The following is a 24,343-nucleotide window of genomic DNA, read 5'->3' on the forward strand; positions in this document are numbered from 1 at the left end:
TTAGTAATATAGTCCTATGCTAGTAATGAAATTAAATTCATGGATAAAAATCTTCCCACAAGGAAAACTCTAGGTCCAAATGATTTCATTGGGGAATTTAAAGAAATATATTTAAGTATATTTAAGTAGAAAATTGATACTAGGAGTTCTCAAACTTCCGGAAAATAGATGAGAAAGACAAGCTTCCCAACTCCTTTTATGAGGCAAGCAGTACCCTGATGTCAAAAATGTCAAAGATATTACAAAAAATAATAAATTGTTCACCAGTAACCCTCGTTAACACAGACACAACAATTGCTACTTTCGAAAAATTAAATTAAGGAAAATATTTTAAAAAGATAACACATCGTTACCAACTGGCTTTATCTCAAGAATGCAAAGTTGATTTTACATTTGAAAATCAATCCATGTAACTCATTGTTTATTACAATAAAGGAGAAAAGCCATGTTAAATCAAGGTTGGCCTAAAGCTGCCTCCTTACATATTTTAAGTTAGGCCTAAAGACTTCTCTGTACATCTTGAACTGTAACAAGTGGAGGTGTAAACAGACCCTAGCCTACCCTTGTGCCAGTCACCGAGTTTTGGCCCATCAAATGTAGCCAACTGTTTGAACCATTTTCAAATAAGACAAACTCTGAGTTGTAACCAATCCAGCTGTTTCTGTACCTCACTTTCCTTTTTCTTTCCATAAAATCTTCTTCTGCTACATGGTTGCACTAGTCTCTGAGTCTATTCTGATGCAGGAGGCTGCCAATTTGTTAATCATTCACTGCTCAATTAAACTTTTTTAAATTTAATTTGGCTGAAGTTTTTCTTTTATCAGCCATAATAGATGCAGGGAAAGTATCTGACAAATTTTATTTACCCATTTATGCTAAAAACTCTCAGCAAACTAAAACAAGAAGGAAATTTCCTTAATTTAAACAAATTTTATATATATTTTTTGTTTTTCTGGGGGGTGTGTATGTGTGTTTATACAAGTAACACAATAGTTAATGGTGAAAAACTGAAAGCTTCCCCTCAAAAATCAACACTCATTCATAATATAAAAATTCTCAGCAAACCAAAAATTGAAGGCAACTTATATATTCTGAAAAAAAAATCTACAAAAAACCGACTACTGACATTATATTTAGGGGTGGAACACTGAGTGATCATGAACATGGCAAGAATAACTGTTTGCACCAGCTCTTTTTGACATTATCCTGACAGTTGTAGCCAAAGCAAAAGGCAAGTAAAAGAAAGGAAAGGCATACAAATTGGAAAGGGAAAAATAAATGTCTTTATGAATAGATGTCATGGCTGTTTATGGTGAAAATCTTAAGTCTAACAAAAACCCACTAGAACTAATAAGCGAGCCAAAACTTGTATCTTAAAAGATACTTGTATTTTAAAATAATTAAATTAGGACATTAACAATAGCATAAAATATGAATTATGGATAAACTTGACCAAATATATGCAATTCTTCTACACTTAAAACTATAAATATATACTAAGACAAATTAAAGAAGACTTAATAAATGGTGGTATATGCCATATTTGTTGATTGGAAAACATGATATTGTTGATATGTCTCTCCAAATTCTCTCTTCAAATTCATCTCCTCAAATTGATCAATGAACTTATTCATTAAAATTGGAAATCACAAAATTCTAACAAGTTTATTTGTTGGTTCTGACAAGTTGATGTTAATTGTATGTGGAAATGCAAAAGACTTAGAATAGTTAAAACAATTTTGAAAAAGGAAAACAAATTTGGAAGAGTTACGCTATTTTATTTCAGACTTTAAAGCTACAGCTACCAAGATATTGGTTATTAGTATGAACAAAGACGTACAGATCAATGGGCCAGAATACAGAAAAGAGATATAGACACACAAATATGGCCAATTAATTTCAACAAAGGTGTCAAGTCAGTTCAAAGGGGAAAATATAGTCTTTTCAATGAATGTTTCAGGACAACTGTAGATATTCATATGCAAGAAAATAAATAAACCTCCCTTACCTAATACTATATGTAAAAATTAATTTGAAATGTATGCTAGATCTAAATAGAACAGCTAAAATTTTAAAACTTTTAGAATAAAGTAGAAAATTCCTCTGAGCAGGGAATAGAAAAAATTTCTCAGATAGGAATGAAAAGCACAAATCATAAAATGATAAACTGAGCTTCATCAAAATATTTATAAATTGTTATTTAGGGAGTACTGTTTCAAAAACGAAAGGGTAAATTACATGCTAAGAGGTAGTATGTTCATGACATAATATGATAAAGGAGGTATATATTAAATGTATAAAGAACTCTCACAACTCTGTAATAAAAAATATGCAATTTAAAAAGGGAGAAATATATGGACATATTACCAAAGAAGACATACAAATAAATAGCAAATAAGCACACAAAAAATACTTAATGTCAGTAATGTTTATAAAAATGAAAGTTAAAAGAAGAATGACATATCTCTACATGACCACTAAAATGGCTACAGTTTTAAAAGCTGATAATCCCCAGGGTTGAAAAGGATATGAAGTGACTGGAGATTGTATATATGCATATATTGCTAGTATATTGCAGAATATTGCATCTACTTTAGAAAGCAATATGGCAGTTTTTTAGAAAGGTATTATAAGTTCTAGCAATCCTACTTCTAGGTATTACTTTTTTTAAAAAAGGAAAGCATATAGCTACAAAAAATGTGCGATTGGAATTTTCATAGAGCTTTATTCTTAATATAGGTCCAAACCAGAAACAAACAAAATATCCATCATATGGTGAATGGATAAACTCATTTTATTATAATCATATAATAGGCTCAAGAATTAAAAAAAAAAGTTTAAAAGAAGTTAAACTTTTAATATATGAATCTCAAAAGCATTATGCTAAATGAAAGGAACCCAGTACCAAAGACTGCCTCGTGACATATTACATGACCTATAAACCTCCATTTATATGAAATTCTGACAGAACTAGAGCAAAAGGAGGAGATCAGTGTTTGCTGAAAAAGAATTGAGGGTGTAAAGACTGACTGCAAGGGTCATGAAGGAAACTTTGGATTGATGGAAACGTTTTATGTCATGGTTGTGATGGTGGTTACACAACTTAATTTGTCAAAATTAATCAAATGTTACCTTTTAAGATTGGTACATTCTTTGTATACATATTATACTTCAATAAAAGTTAGTTACATGAACAAATTAGGGTAAAATCACTACTCTGTCATGTCCTGTTTACTTTAAAATCCCCCAAAATCCCCCAAAATTACCATGTAAGAGGAGTATTTTAATACTCTTCTTGGAAAGGAAGTCTTATGTGTGTGCTCTGGAGTTGAGTTAAAATCTTGAGGTGTTTCTGATAACTTTTGACTGCACAATCTCCCTTCAACCCTCAGAATGCAGCCTTCAAAAAATAAGAGGAGCTGCTAGGGTACAAACAGATTCCTAATATGGTTATGTATAGGGTAATTTCACAAAAAGATTCCCAATATTACAATTTTGTAGATAGAAAATGTATTGTCACACATAATGCTTAAAAATAAAATATCAATTGTTTTTTGTTGATATACTTAATTCTTGGTCTCTGGTTTCCCTGAAAAAGCATTTGGTTTTCCAGTTATTTTCAATCTTTTTCACTGGGGATACTTGAAAATTATTCAGTTGGTTAACACTAAGAAGTCTAATCTCTGTATCTATCTACTATAGCTTAGAATTTTTCATATTATAAAATGTTACATATCATAGATATTTTGCCTGCCATGCTGATTTAAGCATTATATTTTAATCTGTTTTGTGGTTAGTATAAAATTTCAAATCATATACCACACTGGTTTTAGATTTTGTGACTTAAAAATCTGTAATTAAATTCCATTTTTTGAGTTTTTAAAAATGATCTGCAAGACACTTAAGCTGTATAAGTTTTAGTTTCTAAATTTGTGTTAAAATTTAAACAGAATTCATCAAAAACCATTTAGAGTAATTCTGATGTAATTTAAATTAAATTACATCAGAGTTTCTGTTTTCTTTCATTTTATCTTTCTAATACAAGAAGGGAAGTGTTCTAAGGCTCTACATGAAAACACGTACTGAAAGAAAACCCCTATACAATTAGGCAAGTATACTTAATTAAAATTGCTACTTGGCTAATATGATTTCCATAATCCCATACACTGTAATATTGTAAATATTATTTATGTCCAAAGTGTGCATCTTTGTGAAGAAAATTAATGGGTTATGAGGAGAAATAAAACAGATTTTATTATTCTTTGGTGTTTTAACCATCTACCCTTATCTTCCTCTTAAATGTCTGACAGCACTTTAGTACAGGAAGTCTGATATAAAGGGAATATCTGTAGCTAAAGCTATAGACAGATGCTCAAATTATGAAATTAAAACATGAGGACAGTTTTGTTCCCATAATTAAGGTCTGTCCCTCACTTTCCTGCTTAGAAATTGAATTGCTCAAGTTCTCTCTTTTAGGCAGAGTTGTCTACATTCATCACATTTACAGATCTCTGACTGAGAAAAGTTTTAGCATTATATTCAGCTTTGTTGCAAAAATGTCAGCATTGTCTTGTACTTGGGATGGCTGGTTGTGTGTATTGGCCAAGGTCTACTCAGGGAAGGGTACTCTTTGTTTGACTGAATCACCTGAGACCACAGAGAAAAGGTGCCCTAGGAATAATTAGAACTGGCTGATCAGAGGAGAAGCAGAAATGTGGAGCTGTCCAAAAGCTGTCCAAAAGAGAGAGGTGCAGAACTAGTTTGAAGTCAAAACCAAGCCAAAAGAACCGATGAGGTTAAGAAACCAGCAGGAAGGCATACTTGAAGTGTAAGCAAGTGATGCTTAAGACTGAAGATGTGGAATTGGGCTCAAGCTGCCCAAAACAACAGTGATATTTTCTTTGCTTCTCTTGATGAAAGAGCAGTGTCAAGACTTAAACATTGTATAAGAACCATTTTGCCATTTTAAACAAATCAACATTTGCAAACCATGTCCCTCCCTGCCCTATGGTTACTCCGTGTAAACTTTTGGTTACAAAAAGCCTTCAGAACAAGAAATGCAGGCCAGTTGTAAAGCCTTCATTCAGGAAGGCCCAGCCTCAGGGCTAAATGGGAGAGTTCTGCCAGCCATCAAACTTAACAGCCTTTAAACATGTGCAACATTTCTCTAAGCAAATTGGTTCCTTAATATGGTAAAATGTGCAGCACCCAAGGGGAAATACTGATGATCTCATTGCCCAAAACTGATGGAGTCACAGCACTGTATTCCTGAAAAGCACTCATATTTTCCACTTTGATAAAACCAGAAGCAAATATGAGAGTCAGTAGGTTTTGACATCCATTGTTCATTCTCACTTAACTTTTCCTCCTATATAGCAGAGCACAGTGGTTTAATTCATAGCTTATGGGATTTTTTTAATATAAACCATTCAAATTTTTTCTATATTAATCAGTGGTTTCTAAAGATCCACAGGGATAAATAAACCCTGCAAGCTGGCAGGGGTTTCTTGTGGCACAACCACTGGTAGTTATAAACAGTAAACAAAACATAGTAACCATTTTAAGCACAAGAGATTGCTGTATCACACAGGGCATAAATCATTAGCTTAATAATTTCAGCAGCAGTGTCTCCAAAGCAAAATTAAGCCAACAGTTCCCCCTGTGGCAATAATGAAGTACTGTAATGGTAAAATAAAAAAACAAAACAAAACAAGAGAAGGCATGATTATACCTCAGAAATGATTGAAAATTCAAGTTCAATAAATAACTATAGGACTCTCATCTCTGTGCTGCTCTTTGGAGAGGTGGGAGAGGGCTTGTCTCCAACCCCCATGTCCATTCTTGTAGGCAGTTTGACATGCACAAGTGCACTTTCCCTTAAGCCCCCACAATTCACATGCGCTGTAGGTAGGGCATGAAAGTGATGACATATAACAACTGAGAAGATGACAAACTTCTCTCAGCTGTATAGACAGACATTATTCAGAGATTGAGAGAGCCAAAAGAGTGCTAGGCCTAAGACAGTTCAATGTTGAGCTGGGCCACAAAGACCTGGATACATGTCTTCCTCAAAAATTTGCCAAGTGTCAAAGTTCATTTTTTAAAAGCTTGCTAACAATTTGGTGATTTGGCGTAAGTGCTATGGAACGTTATCAGATAAAAGGAGTTCAGGGAGACCATCTTGATTCCTCTGCTGTCAAGTCAATACTATAAAATCTTCATTTTTTACTCTTTATTCATCCATTTTATTAAATCAGTATAGTCTTATTATTGTCACCAATAATTTTTTTAAAAAAAAGCTTTGAGTGGACACAGTATCTCTTTGAATTTTATCAATAATACTATGTATTTAAAGTAACATTTTACCTTTAAAAACATACTCTATGTTTTTGACTACCTATTATGAACACATCTATCTCCTCAGAATGTATTTCGTCTAAAAATTCTACAATTTAGTCAAGCAAAAAATATATTATTTGCACAAAGCTAACTACCAGTTTGACTATCTTATTAATGGATTGAGAGATGATTTGATTTGATAATACAGGGATAGAGATTAAACTAGAGTGTGTAGAGTCAGTGCCACTTTTACAGGATGGGCAGACCACAGGTACCTAAGAAATAATCAATAAATGTCAACAAATGTCAATTTCCCTTCTTTCTTTCTTTCTTCCTTCCTTCCTTTCTTTCTTTCTTTTCTTTTTCTTTCTTTCTTTCTTTCTTTCTCTTTCCTTCCTTCCTTTCTTTTTCTTTCTTTCTTCCTTTCTTTCTTTCTTTCTTTCTTCCTCTCTCTCTCTCTTTCTTTCTTTTCTTTCTTTCTCTCTCTTTCTCTCTTCTTTCTCCTTCCTTCCTTCCCTTTTTCTTTGTTTTTGACACAGTCTCACTCTGTTGCAGGATGGGCAGACCCCATGTACCTAAGAAATAATCAACAAACATCAACAAATGTCAATTTCCTCATCTTCCTTCCTTCCTTCCTTCCTTCCTTCCCTCCTTTTCTTTTGTCTTCTGACAGAGTCTCACCCTTCCCTTTCCTTTCCCCTTCCTCCTTTCCCTTCCTTTCCTTTCCTTTCCTTTCGACAGAGTCTTACTCTGTTATCCAGGCCAGAGTGCAGTGGGGTGATCCTGGCTCACTGCAACTTCTGCAGCCTTTCTTGAAGCGATTCTTCTGCCTCAGCCTCCTGTGTAGCTGGGATTATAGGTGCCTTCCATCGCGCCTGGCTAATTTTCGTAGTTTTAGTGGAGATGAGGTTTTACTCTTTTTGCCAGGCTGGTCTTGAACTCTTGACCTCGTGATCCACCCACCTTGGCCTCCCAAAGTGCTGGGATTACAGGCATGAGCCACTGTGCCTGGACCATTTCCCCATTTTCGTTGTGCTTTGTTTTTAACTATGACACTCAGGCAAAATCGTCTTAAAGACTCTAATGTCTATGTTTATTAGGTTAAATTGTAGATACATATTTGGATATACATACTCTGCTTTATTAATCTGAAATAAGAATATTAGATGGGAAATGAAAACCATTTCCCATTCTCTGCACCTATAAGAAAATACTTTTCTCCATGAATGAAATAAATTATTACATCTTTCAGCTCTCTGTAAAAAAAGACATACATATAATCATAATACCATACATTTTAAGTGTGGCATGGAAGTAATTTTGCAAACAAAGTTGTGAATAGTGGATCTAATTTATGGTCAAAGAAAGGTTAAAGCTGCATCCTAAGTAAACATATAAGGGAAATATGGTTTGTCTTTATTGCTGCTCTTTCCTCCCTTCTCTTTGCCCTGTTCTGTCTTTCACTCCTTTCTGCTCCACCTTACCTGTCCAAAATGCTATTTATTAATGTCATCATTCACATTTAAATTTGGTGGCCTCCAAATTTTTCTCACACTTGTGATCAGGACAAAGCCAACGATAATAGAATATATGCAGTCATGTGTTGTTTAATGATGGAGAAAATTCTGTGAAATGCATTGTTAGGCGATTTCGTCCTCCTGCAAACATCATAAAGTGTACTTACACAAACTTAGATTGTACAGTCTGCTACATACTTAGGCTGTATGGTATAGCCTATTGCTCTGAGTCTACAAACTTGTACAGCATGTTATTACACTAAATACTTCAGGCAACTGTGACACAATAGTATTTGTGTATCTAAACATAGAAAGGGTACAGTAAAAATACAGTATTATGATCTTATGGGACCACTGTCTTATATGTGGTTAGTCAATGAATGAAATGTCCTTACATGGTGCATGACAGTATTTGGATATGGCTTATCAGACATATGAATTGAAATATGTTCTGGCATTCTATGTGCGCAACTAGTGAATTTTGATGAGGATTCAGCTTGGGAGATCCTTTTGACCTGTTAGAGTATAGCACTGACAATCTGCCCTGACTAATTGACTTTAGGTAGATTCATTCTTAGCCAATTCTTCCACTTTGTGCCAATTATATCTTGTATATATTTGTACCTCTGGGTACCTGGAGTGGAGATTTTTATAATCATGATTTAAAAATATATATATATGATATATATACATATAAAATATACATGTATACATATATCTTATATATATTTATATGTATAGTACACATAAAGAAATCTTACAATGCATTAATAAAAAGACAACCAATTCAAAAATGGACAAGGAATTTGAATAGACATTTTTACAAAGATATACAAACAGCCAACATGTACATGAAAATGTGTTCCACATCATTAGTCATTAAGCATATTAAAAACCACTATCAGAGGCACTTCACACCTACTAGGAAGGCTATAATCAAGAGACAAACAATATCAAGGTTTGAGGAGGGTGTGGAGAAATTTCAACTTCAATACATTGCAGTCGGGATTGTAAATGTTGCACCTGCTTTTGGAAAAGTTTGGCAAATCTTCAAAAAGTTAAACATAACAGTTACCATATGACCCAACAATTCCATTCCTAGCAATATACCTAAGATAATTGAAAACAAATATACAACAGAAACTTGTACACGGATTTTCATTCCACCATTCTTCATAATAACCAAAAAGTAAAAACAAACTTCCATCAACTGCTGAATGGATAAACAAAATATGATACATCCATATAATGGAATAAAATCCATAAAAAGAAATGTAGCACTAATACACGCTGTGATATGAATGGACTTTGAAAACATTATTAATATGGTTTGGCTGTGTCCCCACTCAAATTTCATCTTGGATTCCCACATGTTGTGGGAGGAACCCTTTGGGAGGTAATTGAATCATGGGACAGTCTTCCCATGCTGTTCTCATGATAGCAGATAGATCTCATGAGATCTGATGGTACTATAAGGTGGAGTGTCCCTGAACAAGCTCTCTCTTTTGCCTACTGCCATACATGTAAGACGTGACTGCTCCTCCTTGCCTTCTGCCATGATTGTGAGGCCTCCCCAGTCACTTGGAATTGTAACTCCATAAAACCTCTTTCTTTTTTAAATTGTCCAGTCTCAGGTATGTCTTTGTCAGCAGCATGAAAACTGACTAATGCTGTAAATTGGTACCAGTAGGGTGGAACACTGCTGAAAAGATAACCAAAAATGTGGAAGTGACTTTGGAACTGGGTAACAGGCAGAGGTTGGAATAGTTTGGAGGGCTCAGAAGAAGAAAGAAAAATGTGGGAAAGTTTAGAACACCCTGGAGACTTGTTGAATGGCTTTGACCAAAACATTGCTAATGATATGGACAACGAAATCCAAGCTGAGATGGTCTCAGATGGAGGTGAGGAACTTGTTGGGAACTGGAGCTAATGTGACTCTTCTTATGTTTTAGCAAAGAAACTGGTGGCATTTCCCCTTGACCTAGAGATTTGTGGAACCTTGAACTTGAGAGAGATGATTTAGGGTATCTGGCGGAAAAAATTTCCAAGCAGTAAAGCATTCAAGAGATGACTGGGGTGCTGTTAAAGGCATTCAGTTTTATAAGGGCAGAAGAGCATAAAAGTTTGGAAAATTTGTATCCCGACAATGTGTTAGAAAAGAAAATCCCATTTTCTGAGGAGAAATTCAAGCTTGCTACAGAAATTTACATAAGTAACAAGGATGTTACTTATGTTACATCCCCAAGATGACTGGGAAAATGTCTCCAGGCATGACAGAGGTCTTCATGGCAGCCTCTCCCATCACAGGCCCAGTAGCCTAGGTGGAAAGAATGGTTTCATGGGCTGGGCCCGGGGTCCCCATGCTGTGTGCAGTCTAGGGAGTTGGTGCTCTTTGTCTCAGCTGCTCCAGCCATGGCTGAAAAGGCCAATATAGAGCTTGGGCTGTGGCTTCAGAGCATGCATGTCTTAAGCCTTGGCAGCTTCCGTGTGGTATTGAGCATTCCAATGCACAGAAGTCAAGAATTGGGGTTTAGGAACCTCATCCTAGATTTCAGAGGATGTATGGAAATGCCCGAATGTTCAGGCAGAAGTTTGCTGCAGGGGTGGGGCCCTCATGGAGAACCTCTGCTAGGACAGTGCAGAAGGGAAATGTGGGGTTGCAGTCCCAACACAGAGTCCAGACTAGAGTACCACCTAGTGGAGCTATGAGAAGAGGGCCACCGTCCTCCAGACCCCAGAATGGTAGATTCACCAACGGCTTCCACCGTGCACCTGGAAAAGCCACAGACACTCAATGCCAGCCTGTGAAAGTAGCCAGGAAGCAGACTGTACCCTGCAAAGTCACAAAGGTGGAGCTGCCCAAGACCATGGGAATCCACCTTTTGCATAATCATGACCTAGATGTGAGACATGGAGTCAAAGGAGATCATTTTGGCACTTTAAGATTTGACTGCCCTGCTGGATTTTGGACTTGAATGGGGCGTGTAGTCCCTTAGTTTTGGCCAATTTCTCCCATTTGGAATGGCTGTACTTACCCAATGCCTGTACCCCCATTGCATATAGGAAGTAACTATCTTGCTTTTGATTTTACAGACTTGTAGCCAGAAGGGACTTGCCTTGTCTCAGATGAGATTTTGGACTATGGACTTTTAAGTGAATGCTAAAATGAGTTAAGACTTTTGGGGACTGTTGGAAAGCCATGTTTTGAAATGTGAGGACATGAGATTTGGAGGGGTGAAGTGTGGAATGATATGGTTAGACCATGTCCCCACCCAAATCTCATCTTGAATTCCCATATATTGTGGGAGGGATCGAGTGGGAGGTAACTGAATTATGGAGGCAGATCTTTCCTGTGCTGTTCTCATAATAGCAAATGAGTCTCATGAGATCTGATGGTATTATAAGGGGGAGTTTCCCTAAACAAGCTCTGTCTTTTTGCCTGTTGCCATCCATGTAAGGCATGACTTGCTCCTCCTTGCTTTCCACCATGATGGCAAGGCCTACCCAGCCACTTGGAACTGCAAGTTCATTAAACCTCTTTCTTCTTTAAATTGCCCAGTCTCGGATATGTCTTTATCAGAAATTTGAAAACTCACTAATACAATTATACTAAATGAAAAAAGCCATACATAGAAGGGCAAATAATGTATAATTCCATTGATACGAGAAAAATACATACAGAAAGAAAGTAGATTAGTAGTTGCTAGCAGATGAGGGGAGAGGATGTTGGAGTGTGACTGCTAATGAGTATAGAATTTTTGTAGGGGTACTGGAATTAGTAATGATCATTGCACAACTTTGTAAATATGCTTAAAACCAAAGCAATGTACGCATTTTATGATATGTGAATTAAGAATTTTATTTTATTTCAATAGCTTTTAATGTATAAGTGGCTTTTGGTTACAGGGATGAATTATGTAGTGGTGAATTCTGAGATTTTAGTGCACCTGTCACCTGAGCAGTGTACATTTTACCCAATATTTAGTTTTCTTACCCCTTGCCCAAATCCCACCTTCCCCCTTCCAAGTCTCCGAAGTCCATTTTATCACTCTTATGGCTTTGCATACACATAGATTAGCTCCCATTTATAAGTAAGAATATACAATATTTTGTTTTCCATTCCTGAGTTATTTGAGTTACTTCACTTTGAATAATGGCCTCCAGCTCCATCCAAGTTGTTGTTGCAAAAGACATATTCATTCCTTTTTATGGCTGAGTAGTATTCATATATATATCATATTTGCTTTATCCACTCATTGGTCAATGGCATTTAGGTTGGTTCCATATCTATGCAATTGCAAATTGGGCTGCAATAAACATGTGTGTCCATGTGTCTTTTTCATATAGTGGCTTCTTATCCTTTGGGTAGACACCAAGTAGTGGGATTGCTGGATTGAATGGTAGACCTAATTTTAGTTCTTTTAGGAATTTCCCTGCTGCCTTCCATAAAAGTTGTAGTAATTTACGTTCCCACTAGCAGTGTGTAAGATCACAATTTTTTAAAGCATTTGAAAAAATACTAGTTGCCATTTCCATGTCTTAACCCATCTAGACCAAAACTAGCAATTCCCTCTTCAACCAGGTTTGATTCAATGCAAAATAAGGATTCAATTGAGCGATACATTTATCTGTTGCTGTATCTAGAAATGCCTTGTGTACCTAGTAGGTCAAAAGGGTTCCCAGAAAAACTTTCTGGATACAATCTGAATAGTACATACCAATGTACACAATCACCATTTTCCAATTTAACAGTCACCTTTCTAGGTACACAACCCTTTACTCTTCCTTGAATTACTCCTCCTGATTTTTCTTCTACAAAAATGAGACATATCATGTGTCTTTTCATTTTTATTTGATTGTCTATTGCCTATCTCCCTGTTTAGAGTTTAAGTCCCACAGGACAGGAAAGTTGGTTTTGTACCTTGCTGTTTTCCTATCACCTAGAACAATACTTGGCACAGGGCAAGGGAGGCACCATAGAAAAACTCATTAAGTAAGAAAAATTTGAGCATGTGCTTTTCCTCAGTGGGAGAGGGGAAGGAATAAAAATAATAGAAGCCAATAAATAATTAAAGCCAAGAGTGTCAAGTTCTCCCCTAAGCCCTCTCATTTCTGACAGAGACTTGCACATATTCCTGTGGCCTCTGAAACTGAGCTCTTATACATGCTTGGCCCTATGTGCTCTAAATGTCAGTGTTCCCACCTCCATCTTCTGCTTTCTGTATCCACTTCACTCAAAGATCTCGTCAAGTGTTTCCGAAAACCTAGAAATATAACCCTTATTCCCAATTGAAATGTATGCTGGATAGTTTGGCTTGGGAATCTAGGCTCTAACCTGGAAATAAATTCTGATTATGAGTGCTGTAGTGACTAAATCAAAGGCTAAAGGTCTTTCTCTTATCTACTGCTGTTCATTCCAAATACATATTTTGGCCAAACCAAATATTCTAGGGATATGCAAGTCACAGCCTGTGGCCTCAGGAAAACTAGTCATAGAGATCTCTAAAAAAAAAGAAATCTGTCACCTCATTTCTGAGGGTGTACTTATTTTCCCTGTGTTTGACCGTAAGATTTATTTTTAATTATCACATTGTATAGGCCTATGTTGAACTATTTCAAATAATTCCATTCGTTTACAGCTGCTTTCCTGTATTTCTGCTGACATTATATATTGGATAAACCTATTTAATTGTCTTTCAGACGATAGGCTTAAAGTACTAGATAACATTCATATTTAAAAATGAATTATTCAACCATGTCCAATGTACCATATCTGATTCTATCACTAGAATCTAACAATTTGAAACCCTGATATGGTTATTAGGGCCCCTAAGGCACTAAGAGGAATTACTACTCCCTACTTTTATGTAAGCTCTTTGTAGATTGAATATGCAGAGCTCTTTGATGCCTTAGTTTTATTTAAGCCTCCATTTCAGGATGATTTCAACTGAATACAAATATCTGGGCTGGGGGGAGTGTGGAAAGACTATGTGCCTTAACCCCAAATACCCCTAGTGATGGCCCTGATGACAACACACATCGGGATGTTTTGAATCATCCTGATGATTGATTTGATTTTTCCACTCCTCACCTAGACTTTTGGCATTGCCTAGACAGAGCTATAGCACTTTGGGCTGTAGTCAGCCACTTGCTTCCAGCTGCATGTTTTGTTCCACACTCTGCTTCACCTTTCTTTTTGGCTACACTCACCCTTGACTCCGTATGTTTTTCTCCATGTGTCATCCCAGCCTAACTGAGCACAAAGTCTCTAGCTGTTCCCTGTCCAAGACACACATCTTCCTTGAATCTCGCTCAGTAACAAGTCAGTGTGTTTAATCAGTCCTTTATAGTTTTACAAGATATAGCAATGCGTAAAATTGATGTAGTTAGAAAATCCCGTCCTCCTAGTTCAGAAATCAATAAGCATTTACTGTGTTTCCTTTATGTTTAGCATGCAACTAGATCTGGAGAACCTAAATTAGGAATTTCTACTCTCTAATCTTATGTCTGACCAGGGCAAACTAACTGTGGAAGAAATCAATTCCATTTAGCAAATGCTGTATTTCTTGAGAGGCAGAGTGCTAAGATGCCTCAGGGATTACAAAGATAAATAGCATACATTCCCTATGCTCAGACCATTTTCACAATACATAGAAGTAAGACTGTAAATTATGAAACTGTGGGATTAAAGAAATGTTCATGCCAAATTTGAACTGATGAGAAATCCAGTTTATGTAATTATTGCAAGATAGCATAATTTGAAAACATAGTTAATTGCAAACTGTGTTTACGTTATTGTCATCACCCATGCCACTAGGAAAATGAAACACAAACTCTCCTTTGTCAATATTAGGAGAATCATTATTGATTACTTTTTGCATCAGAATTTCTGCAAGTAAGTCTTGGTTTCAGAATCTAAGCAAGCACTGTTATTACCATTTCTAAACTTGTTTTTCATATCCTTGCACAATGTTACTCAAGCTCATTAAACGGTGCTACTAAAGTTAGAAAAAAAGAGTAAAAAGAGTAAAGTTAATAACTCTGGAAAAGACATATGATGTGGTAAAGCACTATGATGGAACGCAAACCACCACCAATACTAATGTAGGAAAGAGTCCTCAGCAAAATAATAAAGAAAACGTAAAAAGCAATTTCAAAGCAAATATATACTAAATATATATTAAAGAATCAGAAATTCGTAAGTTCCAAAAATGCATTCCCCCTTTGGGAAAATTTGTTTTGAATTATTTGAGTTTTAAGTTATGCAAAGTATCCAGGAATAACACTTCTCTCATATGAAAAGCAAGTGCCCTGCACTTAAATTTTATTTCCCACAGCTCTACCTTACAATCCCTGCAGTTTAGTTAGAAAAGTCTCTTTATTATTCCACACATCCTCTGCCAAGGAAACCAGTATTATTCCTTTCACTATTTCTTTTATTATGCTCTTCTTCCTGTTTTAAATATCTTCACTCTTCCTACCCACTAATCCAAATATATGGCCTAGTTTCAAAGGCCCACTCAAGCGCCACTTCATCTGCAAAGCTGTACCTGACTTAGTAGAGTCATAGGATTTTATACTTGGAATAGCTCTTAGAGATTATCTAGTTCAAATATTTTCCAACTGTGCAACATAGAGACACTTAGAAGGCTTTTGAAAAAGTGGTAGAAATGGGAAGGGAAGTAAAGTGGGCAACAGAGTTCTGGAGCTCTCACCTACTTTAATCCAGCACTGCTTTCATCATTTTAATTATTTACCTTTCCCAGAAAAACATTGTTTGAACAAAAGTTTCCAGAGCTTTAGATCATAAAAATCCACAGTTCAACATGATGAATGAAGAAACTAAGGCTGAGTTGAATATTTTATCCTGATTACAAACAATCTAGCAAACTAAGCTAAAACCCTAGGATCTCTGGACTGCCAGCCCAGCTACGCTGATATCCCTATTTTGTTTATCACCAAAATACTTACAATTTCCCATTTATGATTCTATAGTGTCTTTTGTTATTTACACGTATGTGTCTTGTCTAATACACTGAGTGTGGCTGTTCCATGGCTGGGTGTAATTTACGCTCTTCCACTCTTCTCTGAGCAGAGAACTGGGTTCACAGTATGATTGCTGACTTTTCTTCCCAGGATAGACACTCTTGATTCATATACAAAATTAGACAAGCCAGTACTTAGACAATCAACTCCATGTATTGACTGAAATAACATAAACTGCATCCTTCACAGAAACTATTTATTAATGTTGACATTAATGGTAGTCAGTACAGCTACATTTTTCATAAAAATTAATATTTCTGCCTCATTTGTACTCTTTCCCTCATGTATACAAATCTAGGCTTAATCAATTAAACTCCTTGTTCTAAATGACACCTGGTTTTTAACCCTTTAATCTCATTTTTGGGTAGCTTTCACTATTGCAACAGACATTCTAACAAGAAAAACTAACCCTTTATTATTATTTTTTAAAAATCCCTAATTCTTGATTCTTTGTAAGTTCTTCCTGTAGCTGCTTCTTTCTTCTGATACATTTCTTGTAAGGGTACACTGCACTTGCTATCTTTGTTCCCTCCCCTCCTAGCTCCATCTTTGTGTACTACATAATCTATTTCTTAAAGGTGGTAATGTCAACCATTGCGGAAGACAGTATGGCAATTCCTCAAAGGTCTAGAACCAAAAATACCATTTGACTCAGCAATCTCTTTACTGGGTATATACCCAAAGGAATATAAATCATTCTATTACAAAGATACATGCACATGTGTGTTCATTGCAGCACTGTTCACAATAGCAAACACATGAAATCAACCCAAATGCCCATCAATGATACACTAGATAAAGAAAATGTGGTACAGCTACATCACGGAATACTATGAAGCCATAAAAAGGAATGAGATCATTTCCTTTGCAGGGACATGGATGGAGCTGGAAGCCATTATCCTCAGCAAACAAATACAGGAACAGAAAAACCAAACACCGCATGTTCTCACTCATAAGTGGGAGCTGAACAATGAGATCACGTGGACACAGGGAGGGGAACAACACATACTGGGGCCTGCTGGGGGAAAGTGGGAGGAAGAGCATTAGGAAAAATAGCTAATGCATGCTGGGCTTAATACCTAGCTGGTAGGTTAATAGGTGCAGCAAACCACCATGGCACATGTATACCTATGTAACAAACCTGCACATCCTGTACCTGCACATGTATCCCAGAACTTAAAATTAAAACAAGTGGTAATGATCTTTTATTTGTAATTTAAATTAACTTTTAATACTCTATCTTTTCTATTCCTCTACACTTTCTTTATTTCATTCGCTCCCATAAATATTTGATTGTCAAATCTACTTTGCTAGGAGTGTCTTCTCATCAACCCTTTTGGACTAGGGCAAGAGAAGTTCCCTTCTAGACTCCAAGCTTTAGACACCTGCTCTATCTCCCATCCTCCCCTTCCAGGGCTAGTTGTCTCCCAGCCCACATCCTCCCTTCTGATTCAGACGCTGGGTACCTGGGACCACCATAATTCCTATTCATATTCTCTATCTCCTTGAATCTACTTCCAGAACCGAGTGGCTTCTTGACTTCAGGACTATACTTCTAAACCTCCAGTGTATCCCAAGATCCAAGTGGTGACTAAGGAGTGGTTGTCTGTGAGAAGCGGGGGTGAAATGGAGGTATTATCATGCTCACATTCCTTCCCTGCCCCTATCCCTGCCCCATTTTCTATAGAATAGAAAACAAATTTCTTCTCATAGTTTCAAGATCTTCACAATGGCTTCGCATAGCTCCTAAGCCTAGGATTTCCCATGACTGACCCTGAGGCCTGTGCATGGATAGGGCTAGTGGGAAGGGGGGTAAAGTGGGAGGAGAAGAGGTCCTTTCTGAGTTACTGCCACCATATTTTATCATGGAACTGTAATTCAAACTTGGTCTTTGAGGTTGATATAAAAGCATATTTGTCATGGTAGGAGGTTAGATATTTTATTTAACAGTTTGTGGCTTGATTTATAACTTTTAAATATTTAACATATGGTACACAGTCCTCCATTTGCAGTCTTGCCTTAGGACCTACAAATCTTAGAGAAAGAGCTGGGTCTTTTTTCTCTGAGGCCAGATTAATCTCTGAGTTCCTACTGGCCTTCTCTTTAAGGGTGCCTCATTTGCATATCTAACTTAAAATATCAAAAGCTGAGTTGATATTCTCCTCCTCATCTTAAACCTACTTGCCTATGTTTGTGTCTTTTATTTTATTTTTCTTTTTTGAGACGGAGTCTCACTCTGTCGCCCAGGCTGGAGTGCAGTGGTGCGATCTCGGCTCACTGCAAGCTCCGCCTCCCGGGTTTACACGCCATTCTCCTGCCTCAGCCTCCCGAGTAGCTGGGACTACAGGCGCCCACCATCTCGCCCGGCTAGTTTTTTGTATTTTTTAGTAGAGACGGGGTTTTACTGTGTTAGCCAGGATGGTCTCGATCTCCTGACCTCGTGTGTCTTCTCTTAGTTAATGCCATCACTATCCACTCGGTCCCTAGGTATAGGTCTTGGAGTTATTCTTAACTTTTCTCTTCCCTAAACCTCAGTATTTAATCAGAGATAAAATATATTCTATGTCTGAAATATCTTGACTCCATCTTCTCCTTTCAAGCCCCATCTGTCAGCTGATTCATTTTAATAGCCATTTTACTAGCCTCTTCCTTCCCCTCCTTAATTCACTGTCCACATTTCCACCAGAATTATTATGTTCACATTCCTCTCCTATACCTGATCCCTGCCCCCTTTTCTATAGAAAACACATTCCTATTCATAGTTTCAAAGTCTTCACAATATGACCAGAGCCTACCCCGACAATCATGCTTACTTCCCACATTCTTATCTCTTCTTTTTCACACTCATCTACACAACCATACATGCATGCACTATAATCTAGATGATACAGACTTGTTAGATACTTGTTAATCCCAGACTGTTTGAACATTTATCAACTTGTCATAAACTTTCACATGCATATACTTTTACCTAAGCCACTGTTTCTGTCTGGACCATTCTCTCCTTATTTACACTTCTGTAAAAACATTATTAACTATATTATTGTCATTTACTCTGTGAAAGTCTTCCACAATTACTCCACCAAAATCACTGTCTTCCATGATTACCTAACATTTGTTTATGCCAGTATTATTCTACTTAAAAATGTTGGCCCATAGCCATGTTATAAATGAATGCCTCTCTAGCCCTTAAATATAAATTTATTATATGCAGGGACGAATCTCTACTCATTTTTGTATATTACTTGTGCCTTGTGTATTTTCCCAGAGTAGGTGCTTTGTAAATGTTTGTTTAATTTCTGAGTGAAATTTTAAAAGAGATCAGCTTTAATTAAAAAAAAAAAAAGAAAGAAAGAAACAAACCATACAACGTATTTCCTTAAAGGGGGCTATCAGGATTTCTTTGTTCTATTCTAGCCCACTCTGCAACCTTCATTTACTTTATCATAGAATTCTAAGATTTCTCTCTCCAAAATGGGTTTAACATCCTGTCTAAAAGCTGTAGTGGTATGTCTGCAAAACCTGTCAAGAAGCCCTGATGAAAGGCAGTGCAGAATTACAAGCATTATTACAAAGACAGGTGTGGTGTTCAATTCAAAACCAGCCACCTGTGCATCCTCCGTTCTCAGAGATGACTCGCACATGTTCATCACAGGTTCCCCAAGTCACTTATTGCCCGTGCACTACTTAGAGGGAGACCATCTGGAATTGCAGAGTTTTCTAGCAGTGCTTTCTCTCCTTAAGCTCTTTTAATTTTTCAATCACGTTCCCTGACATAAGACGGGTTCATTTTCTGTTTATAGTATGTCTCACGGGCAGTTTATGGATCTGTTTCTGGCATTTTCCCTCCAATCATCTTGGGAATCACAGCATGAAGTTGGTGGGCAGTGGGGTAGGTGGAATCCAGGTTAGACTATTTAATTTTCTGTTACGGGAATTCTGTATTCTTTTGAGTTTTGGAACTGGTAATGCCAAAATGCTGCTTCTTTACTCAGTATACAGGCAAAGGCAAATCATTTAAGTCTACCAAACATAATAGTGACAGTATTAACAAATTACTTGACAATTCAGAAGTGATTTTCATGTATATCATCTAATTTAATTCTCATTACAATTCTGTGAAGTACCTTTCGTGTTTCACAGATAAAAAAAACAATAGTTCACATGTTTTTTTTCTTTTGCAAGATCACAGAAATAATAAGAGCTAGGAAGTAAGTTTTCTGAATCTACATCCCATGATCTTTAGTAGAGTATAACATACAGGGAATAGCCAAATAATTAAGAAACAAATACCAGCTATATTTCAGATAGGCGATATATTATTTACAGAATTAAGAGTTATCTATAACATAGTAAAGTCTCATTCATATGTAATAACGTGTGCTTGTAAAAGCATAAAGTTCCATTAGAAAAAGGGTCAAAATTGTAATACTGTAAGACAGTTTTAGTACTAGTAAACACGTTGTGTAGGATAAACTAAAAAGTAAATGTACGAGAACTAAAATACCAGTGAGATTATGCTGGGTCAAATCCAAAGCCAGCACAGCACTGGCTCTCTTGCCGAAGGTCCATGGTGACCACTCCTTGGCTATTGCCAAAGTTCATTCAACGCCCAAGCACTCTTTATTCAGCTGGTGGCAAATTCAGCCAGGCTTGTGTTTTTCCCTTCAGGATGACGAGCTTCCCCTAGCCCAGGGCAGGTCCTAAAATGTCATCTGGGAGCCAGGGCCTGGAATCAGGATCCTTAGGAATTTACTTGGTGCTGTATTCTACTATGGCTGAGTTGGCAATCAAGTGCAAGGTTAAGCCCTTTACTTTCTTCGTTCTCCTTTTCTCAAGCAGATGGATGATCTCTCTGTGGTCACCCACGCCCCAGGCCTGAGGCAAGTACTGAGACAAGTACTGCCTGGCTACCACCAATGTTCACTCATGGCCCAGTGGCTGCTCAGTCAGCTTACGGTAAATGTTGCCAGTCCTGTGTCTCTGTCTTCAAAGAAGTAGGCTCCCCTCTGGCCCAGGGTGGGTTCAAAAATGCCATCCAGGAGGCAAGGCCTGGAACAAAAGAAGACCGTTGTTTTTTCTTGTTTGTTTGTTTATTTACTGACCTGATACCCAAACTGCAAGACAAACTCGTCTTTACTCTTCCCTCTCCTTTCCTCAAGCAGGAGTCTGTCTGCATGGCCACCACAGCTGGGAATCATACTAGGTCACACCTGAAGCCAACATGGCATTGGGTATCACCCAAGGCCTGTGGTGAGTCCTGCCTGGTTACCACTCATGTTTTTACAAGGCTCAAATGCTGTGTAGTCAGCAGGTGATGTATCCTGCAAGTACAGGGTCTTTCCCTTCAATGCAGCGGGTTCCTTTCTGGCACAGGGTGTGTCTAGAAATGTCATTTGGAAGTTAGCACCTAAAATAGGGGCCTCAGGAATTTGTCTGATGCCCTATTCTGTAGCTGAGCTGATATCCAAGTTGCAAGACAATGTCCTCTTTACTTTCTTCCCTCTTCCCTCTTCTCTCTTCAAGTGGAAAGAAGGAGCTGTGAGCTGCGCTTCCTGGGGTTGTGGGAGGGTAACACAAGCACTCCCTTAGCCACCCTAGCTGGTGTCTCACTAGGTTGTGTGCATCCCAAGTTCACTGGCTCTGAGCCAAGCACAGCACCAAAACTTGCACAGGAATTGCAGTCCTTGTGGCCTAGATTGCTTTTCAAGTTTATTTAGTACCTCAGAGAGCGTTAGCCTGCAGTGGTGGTAATAGCAGGAACCCAGGTTCCAAACGTTGGCATGGATTATTTTCTTTTGGCTAGGGTTAGTCTAAATGTTCTCTCTGTGGTTGCTGGTTGAGTTCTGCACGTGTTGCTTTCCATGGTGGCAGGCAGCACTGAATTCCAATGCAAAGTCTCACAATCACTGAGCTCTCTCTCCTGCAAGCACACATACTCTCTCTCCATTCCATGTAGCTGCTGCTGATGGATGGAGTTGGGGTGGTGCTGGTCATTCGAGATTGTCTTTCCTACCCTCTTCAGTGCCTCTTTCCTTGATAAGATGTCAAAATTACATACAATGATCACTCATCTGATTTTTCATTCTTATGAAGATGTTTTCTTGTGCAGATGGTTGTTTAATTTGGTGTTCCCATGGGGAAGACAACTGCTGGAGGGTCCCATTTGGCCATCTTGCTCCGCCTCCTCCCCAGGGTTTTGTTTTAGCAATGACTATATTACTTTTATTTCTAATACTTCCATTTTGTTCTTTAGTGTTTTTGCTCTGTCATTACATTAGGTTATTATTTCTTCTTCAAATATTTTGATAATTTTATATTTTGTTAAATAACTATGAACACACTTATTAATCTCTTCCAAATTGTTCTATTATCACTGTTTTTAGCATGTGATTTTCATGCTTTTCTCTGCCTACCCTCTCTCTCAAAATTGTGTCTCTGTAAAAAAAAGTGTGTGTGTCTGTATATGTATACATATGACATATTATCTTTAGTTGGTGACTGCTTTCCTCTGTTAATTCTCTGTATAGATTGTGTCTTTGTAAAAAATAAATAAGTTGTATATGCACAAAGAGAGATCACTTTCAGTGGGTGATTTACTTTTTCCTTTGTGTGTCCCATACATCCAGGGATGCAGAATTTTCTTTAGAGGGTTATTGAGATTTTATTGCTTATGCCTCAGTACAGAAGATTCCCCTCGTATCAGACCAGTTTTTTAAAATGAATTTCAAAGCTTATTATTCCTGCTTTATGTATTACTACAAATTTTGACCACATACTTTTGGTGCAGCTTGGGTTCTTGACTTTTCTCTCAGGAGATGATTTATAGCTACTTCCAGAGCCTGGGAAGCCAGTAAGATTGTTTTTGCATTTAGCTAGGGCTGTCTTCAAAATCTTCAAAGACATTTTTTCTAATCCCCTATCCTGGAGAGACTCAAGGCTGCATCTGACAGTCTTATGAACTGCTAGGGTATCACGTCAAGGTTCCTTTTGGAACTGAGTTCTTTATTTGTTTCTGGCACTTAGTGATTTCCTTTCTTTCTTTTGAGAGTCACTATATTTTTTCTTAATTAATTGACATGGTATTTCATGAGGCATTTTTCTGTGTTTATATTTGAAGAGTGATCATACAAAAGGCTTCATGCAAAAATAAATTCTGCTTGTAATTAGTAGTGATTTAAGTGAGAACATTAAATAAGAGGACTGGCTTGAGTAATTATTTGACTGTCTGATTTTATATTTTAAGATACATTTTCTAGAGTGCCTAACCCCCTATTATACCAAAATATGCAGAGATACATACACCACTTTTTTCCCCATGGCAGACAGGCATAGTGATTCTCTTAAAATTTAGACCAGATCATGTCACTCTCAATGGCTTTCCATCTCATTAAGTACAGAACCCAGTTGTTCACATGAACCTAAAAGGGCCTGCAAATCTGACCCCCTGATAACTCTTTGTCCTCATCTCTTACTATTAATACTTTCCACTTAGCTCACTTCACTCCAGTCATATTAGGCTGCTTATTGTTCCTTGGTATAGTAAACAAGATATTACCACAGGCACTTCACTCTTGCTATTTCCTCCATTTTCAGTGCATTACATGAACCATTCACTCTCTAATTTGCCTTAGTACTCTGTTACCTTCCATGGCAACCCAACAAAACAGAAAACAAACAAACAAACAAACAAACAAAACAACACGTACACATTCCCTATTCCTCTAACCCTGCTGGGTTCTCCTGCTTTCACAGTACTCATTAGCATCTGACATAATGTCCATATACTTGTTTATTTATTTCTCAGCCTGCCCCATTTGTCATAGACTTCCAGGAGAACAGATATTTAACATGGTCTTTGTTTTTAATCTGCTGATGTATCCCAGTATGAGAAAATTACCTGGTACATAAAAAGCATTCATCTGAGAGACTAAAATAATACTATAATATAATTTATACTTTAAAAATCTGTATAAATGTAAACAAAATTTTTATTGAAATTATTTAAGGAATATATACATAAACCATACTTTATTTTATTTTTTAATTTTAATTATTTAATTTTAATTTTTAAAATTTTGAATTTAAAGTATGCAAACTTTTAAGAAAGTTTTGAAATATGGGCTTTAAAATCCAACTGATAAAAATTTCTGTTAAGTTAAATAGTATTGGAGAAAACTGTGTTCTTTCTTCCTCACAATTTCTCCAAAGAACATTCCATCTTCACCCAATCCACAGACGATACAAAAATAGCCCCAATAAAGTTTCTTTATCTGAACCATGCCTGATACTCTATTAAAATACAGAAGACTATGACTCAGGGCAGTGATCTTAATATAATTAATCCCAGAAAAGATAAGCTAGAGGAAGAAAATGTTACTGCAGTGATTACCCTGTAAATTCTGTTCATGCTGTCTGTGACTCAGAATAAGAATTAAAAT

The sequence above is a fragment of the Colobus angolensis genome, unplaced genomic scaffold, assembly GCF_000951035.1.
Source record: "Colobus angolensis palliatus isolate OR3802 unplaced genomic scaffold, Cang.pa_1.0 Scaffold81, whole genome shotgun sequence".
Classification (NCBI taxonomy): domain Eukaryota; kingdom Metazoa; phylum Chordata; class Mammalia; order Primates; family Cercopithecidae; genus Colobus; species Colobus angolensis.